We start from the raw sequence: 6,000 nt of genomic DNA, 5'->3' as shown, positions 1-6,000 counted from the left end.
TTGAATTTCCTCAGTTTTTGTTGTTATTTCTCCTTTTTCATTTCTGACTTTGTTAATTTGGATACTGTCTCTGTGCCCTCTGGTCAGTCTTGCTAAGATTTTATCTATTTTGTTGGTTTTCTCAAAGAACCAGCTCCTGGTTTTGTTGATTCTTTGTACAGTTCTTTTTGTTTCTACTTGGTTGATTTCAGCGCTGAGTTTGATTATTTCCTGCAGTCTACTACTCTTGGGTGTATTTGTTCCTTTTTGTTCTAGAGATTTCAGTGGTGTCAGGATGCTACTGTATGCTGTCTCCAGTTTCTTTTTGGAGGCACTCAGAGCTATGAGTTTTCCTCATAACAATCCTTACATTTTGTCCTGTAAGTTTTGTTATATTGTGCATTCATTTTCATTTAATTCTAAAAAGTCTTTAATATCTTTCCTTATTTCTTTCCTGACAAAATTATCTTTGAGTAGTGAGTTGTCCAGCTTCCATGTGTATGTTGGCTTTCTGTTGTTTTTACTGTTATTGGGGACCAGCCTGGTGATCTAATACAATGCATGGTATTATTTCATTCTTTTTCTTCTTCTTCCTCCTCCTCCTCCTCTTCCTCCTCTTCCTTCTCCTCCTCCTTCTCTCTCTTCTTCTTCATCTTCTTCCACCACTTCCTCCTCCTCTTCCTCCTCCTCTTCCTTCTCCTCCTCTTTCTCCTCCGCCTCCTTCCTCCCTCTCCTCTTTCCTCCTCTTCCTTCCTCCTCCTTCTTTCTTTCCTTCTTCTCCTCCTCCTCCTTCTTATTTTCTTCTCCTTTCTGCTTCTGCTTCTGCCTCTGCCCCTGCCCCTGCCCTTGCCCCTGCTTGTGCTTGTGCTTCTGCTTTTCTTCTTCTGCTTTTCTTCTTCTGCTTTTCTTCTTCTGCTTTTCTTCTTCTGCTTTTCTGCTTCTGCTATTCTGTTTCTGTTTTCTGCTCCTGCTTCCCTGCTCCTGCTTCTGCTTCTGCCTCTGCCCTTGCTTCTGCTTCTGCTTTTCTTCTGCTTTTCTGCCTCTCCTTTTCTGCCCCTGCCCCTGCTTCTGCTTCTGCTTTTCTTCTGCTTTTCTGCTTCTCCTTTTTTGCTTCTGTTTTTCTACTTCTTCTTTTCTGCTTCTGCTTCTGCTTCTGCTCCTGCTCCTGCTTCTGCTTCTACTTCTTCTTCTTCTGCTTCTTCTGCTACTGCTTCTTCTTCTGTTACTGCTTTTCTGCTCCTGCTTCTCTGTTTCTGCTTTTCTGCTTCTGTTTTTCTGCTTCTGCTTTTCTGCTTCTTCTTTTCTGCTTCTGCTTTTCTGTTTCTGCTTTTCTTCTTCTGCTTTTCTGCTTCTGCTTTTCGGCTTCTGCTTCTGCTTCTGCTTCTGCTTCTGCTTCTGCCTCTGCCTCTGCTTCTGTTTCTGTTTCTGTTTCTGCTTCTGCTTCTGCTTCTGCTTCTGCTTCAGCTTCGGCTTTGGCTTCTACTTCTGCCTCTGCTTCTGCTTCTACTTCTACTTCTACTTCTGCTTTTCTGTTTCTTTTTTTTGTTTCTGCCTTTTTGCTTCTGCTTTTCTGCTACTGCTTTTCAGCTTCTGCTTTTCTGCTTCTGCTTCTGCATCTGCTTCTGATTCTGTTTTTCTGCTTCTGCATTTCTGCTTCTGTTTTTCTGCTTCTTCTTTCCTCCTCTTCCTCCTCCTCCTCTCCTTCTCCTCCTTTTCCTCCTCCTCTTCTTCCACCTCTCCCTCCTCCTTCTTCTCCTCCTCCCTTCTCCTCCTCCTTCTTCTCCTCCTCCTCCCTTCTTTTTCCTCTTCCTCTTCTTCTGCTTCTGCTTCTGCTTCTTCTGCTTCTGCTTCTTCTGCTTCTGCTTCCTCTTCCTCTTCCTCTTCCGCTTCTGTTCTGTTTCTGCTTTTCTGCCTCTGCTTCTTTTCTGCTTCTGTTTCTGCTTTTCTGCTTCTCCTTTTCTGATTCTGCCCTTCTGCTTCTTCTTCTGCTTTTCTCCTTCTGCTTTTCTGCTTCTGTTTTCTTGCTTCACCTTTTCTGCTTCTGCTGTTCTGCTTATTTTCTGCTTCACCTTTTCTGCTTCTGCTGTTCTGCTTATTTTCTGCTTCTGCTTTTGGGCTTCTGCTTTTCTGCTTCTGCTTCTGCTTTTCTTCTCCTTTTCTTCTGCTTTTCTGCTTCTGCTTCTTGTGCTTCTTCTTGTGCTTCTTCTTTTGCCTCTGTTTCTGCTTTTCTGCTTCTTCTTTTCTGCTTCTGCTCTTCTGCTTCTGCTTTTCTGCTTCTGCTTTTCTGTTTCTGTTTTTTTTTGCTTCTTCTTTTCTGCTTCTGCTTTTCTGTTTCTGCTTTTCTGCTTCTTCTTTCCTGCTTCTGCTTTTCGGCTTCTACTTTTCTGCCTCTGCTTCTGCTTCTGCTCTTGCTTCTGCTTTTCTTCTGCTTTTCGGCTTCTGCTCCTGCTTCTGCTTTTCTGCTTCTCCTTTTCTGCTTCTGCTTCTGCTTCTTGTGCTTCTTCTTCTGCCTCAGCTCCTGCTTTCCTGCTTCTGTTTTCCTGCTTCTGCTTTTCTGCTTCTGCTTATCTGCTTCTGCTTTTCTGCTTCTGTTTATCTGCTTCTGCTTTTCTGCTTCTGTTTTTCTGCTTCTGCTTTTCTGCTTCTGATTTTCTGCTTCTTCTTTCCTGCTTCTCCTTTTCTGCTTCTGCTGTTCTACTTCTTCTTTTCTGCTTCTTCTTTTTGCTTCTGCTTTTCTGCTTCTGTTGTTCTGCTTCTTCTCTCCTGCTTCTGCTTTTCTGCTTCTGCTTTTTTGCTTCTTCTTTTCTGCTTCTGCTTGTCTGCTTCTGTTGTTCTGCTTCTGCTCTCCTGCTTCTGCTTTTCTGCTTCTGCTTTCTTTCTTCCTTCCTTCCTTCCTTCCTTTCTTTCTTTCCTTTCTTTCTTTTTTTTTTTTTTTTGGTGTTGGCTCTATGATGTTTTCTTTCAGTAAAGTTTCTTTTTTTTCTTTTTTAACTTGAGTATTTCATATTTACATTTTGATTGTTATTCCCTTTCCCGGTTTCCTGGCCAACATCCCCCTAACCCCTGCCCCTCCCCTTCTATATGGGTGTTCCCTCCCCATCCTCCCCCCATTATCACCCTCCCCCCAACAATCACATTCACTGGGGGTTCAGTCTTAGCAGGACCAAGGGCTTCCCCTTCCACTGGTGCTCTTACTAGGATATTCATTGCTACCTATGAGGTTGGAGTCCAGGGTCAGTCCATGTATAATCTTTGGGTAGTGGTTTAGTCCCTGGAAGCTCTGGTTGCTTGGCATTGTTGTTCATATGGGGTCTCGAGCCCCTTCAAGCTTTTCCAGTCCTTTCTCTGAATCCTTCAATGGGGGTCCGTTTTCAGTTCAGTGGTTTGCTGCTGGCCTTCGCCTATGTATTTGCTGTATTCTGGCTGTGTCTCTCAGGAGAGATCTACATCCGGCTCCTGTCGGTCTGCACTTCCTTGCTTCGTCCATCTTGTCTAATTGGGTGACTGTATATGTATGGGCCACATGTGGGGCAGGCTCTGAATGGGTGTTCCTTCTGCCTCTGTTTTAAATTTTGCCTCTCTATTCCCTGCCAAGGGTATTCTTGTTCCTCTTTTAAAGAAGGAGTGAAGCATTCACATTTTGATCATCCGTCTTGAGTTTCATGTGTTCTGTGCATCTAGGGTAATTCAAGCATTTGGTCTAATACCTACTTATCAATGAGTGCATACCATGTGTGTTTTTCTGTGATTGGGTTACCTCCTTCAGGATGATATTTTCCAGTTCCAACCATTTGCCTATGAATTTCATAAAGTCATTGTTTTTGATAGTTGAGTAATATTCCATTGTGTAGATGTACCACATTTTCTGTATCCATTCCTCTGTTGAAGGGCATCTGGGTTCTTTCCAGCTTCTGGCTTTATAAATAAGGCTGCTATGTACATAGTGGAGCATGTGTCTTTGTTCTATGTTGGGGCATCTTTTGGGTATATGCCCAAGAGAGGTATAGCTGGGTCCTCAGGTAGTTCGATGTCCAATTTTCTGAGGAACCTCCAGACTGATTTCCAGAATGGTTGTACCAGTCTGCAATCCTACCAACAATGGAGGAGTGTTCCTCTTTCTCCGAATCTTCGTCAGCATGTGCTGTCACCTGAGTTTTTGATCTTAGCCATTCTCACTGGTGTGAGGTGAAATCTCAGGGTTGTTTTGATTTGCATTTCCCTTATGACTAAAGATGTTGAACATTTCTTTAGGTGTTTCTCAGCCATTCGGCATTCCTCAGCTGTGAATTCTTTGTTTAGCTCTGAACCCCATTTTTAATAGGGTTATTTGTCTCCCTGCGGTCTAACTTCTTGAGTTCTTTGTATATTTTGGATATAAGGCCTCTATCTGTTGTAGGATTGGTAAAGATCTTTTCCCAATCTGTTGGTTGCCATTTTGTCCTAACCACAGTGTCCTTTGCCTTACAGAAGCTTTGTAGTTTTATGAGATCCCATTTGTCCATTCTTGATCTTAAAGCATAAGCCATTGGTGTTTTGTTCAGGAAATTTCCTCCAGTGCCCACGTGTTCAAGATTCTTCCGCACTTTTTCTTCCATTTAATGTGGAGGTCCTTGATCCACTTGGACTTAAGCTTTGTACAGGGTGATAAGAATGGATCAATCTGCATTCTTCTACATGTTGACCTCCAGTTGAACCAGCACCATTTGCTGAAAATGCTATCTTTTATCCATTGGATGGTTTTGGCTCCTTTGTCAAAAATCAAGTGACCATAGGTGTGTGGGTTCATTTCTGGGTCTTGAATTCTATTCCACTGGTCTATCTGTCTGTCTCTGTACCAATACCGTGCAGTTTTTTATCACTATTGCTCTGTAATACTGCTTGAGTTCAGGGATAGTGATTCCCCTGGAAGTCCCTTTATTGTTGAGGATAGTTTTAGCTTTCCTGGTTTTTTTGTTATTCCAGATGAATTTGCAAATTGTTCTGTCTAACTCTTTGAAGAATTGGATTGGTATTTTGATGGGGGTTGCATTGAATCTGTAGATTGCTTTTGGTAAAATGGCCATTTTTACTATATTAATCCTGCCAATCCATGAGCATGGGAGATCTTTCCATCTTCTGAGGTCTTCTTCAATTTCTTTCTTCAGAGTCTTGAAGTTCTTATTGTACAGATCTTTTACTTGCTTGGTTAAAGTCACACCAAGATATTTTATATTATTTGGGATTATTATGAAGGGTGTCGTTTCCCTAATTTTTTTTCTCAGCTTGTTTCTCTTTTTTGTAGAGGAAGGCTACTGATTTATTTGAGTTAAATTTATACTGCCCTTACGGCTTTTAATATTTGTCCTTTGTTTTGTGCATTTGGTGTTTTGATTATTATGTGACAGGAGGAATTTCCTTTCTGGCCCAGTATATTTGGAGTTCAGTAGGCTTCTTTTATGTTTATGGGTATCTGTTTCTTTAGGTTAGGGAAGTTTTCTTCTATTATTTTGTTGAAGATATTTACTGGTCTTTTAAGTTGGGAATCTTTGCTGTTTTCCATATCCATTTTCCTTAGGTTTTTATCTTCTCATTCTTCTCATTGTGTCCTGGATTTCCTGGGTCTTTTGGGTTAGGAGCTTTTTGTAATTTGCATTTTCTTTGACTGTTGTTTCAATGTTGTCTATGGTATTTTTTGCACCTGAGATTCTCTATTCATTCCTTCGTTCTGTTTGTGATGCTTGTCTCTATGACTTCTGATCTCTTTCCTAGAGTTTATATCTCCAGGGTTGTCTCTCTTTGTGATTTCTTTATTGTTCCTATTTCCATTTTTAGATCCTAGATGGTTTTGTTCAATTCCTTCACCTGTTTGGTTGTGTTTTCCTGTAATTATTTAAGTTTTTTTTGTTTGTTTCCTTTTTAAGGGATTTTTTGTTTCCTCTTTAAGGGTTTCTACTTGGTTACCTGTGTTGTCCTGTCTTTCTTTAAGGGAGTTATTTATGTCCCTCTTAAAGTCCTCTATCACCATCATGAGATGTGATTATA

The sequence above is a fragment of the Rattus norvegicus genome, chromosome 10 (genome assembly GCF_036323735.1).
Source record: "Rattus norvegicus strain BN/NHsdMcwi chromosome 10, GRCr8, whole genome shotgun sequence".
NCBI lineage: Eukaryota > Metazoa > Chordata > Mammalia > Rodentia > Muridae > Rattus > Rattus norvegicus.
Note: the sequence above shows the minus strand (reverse complement) of the source record.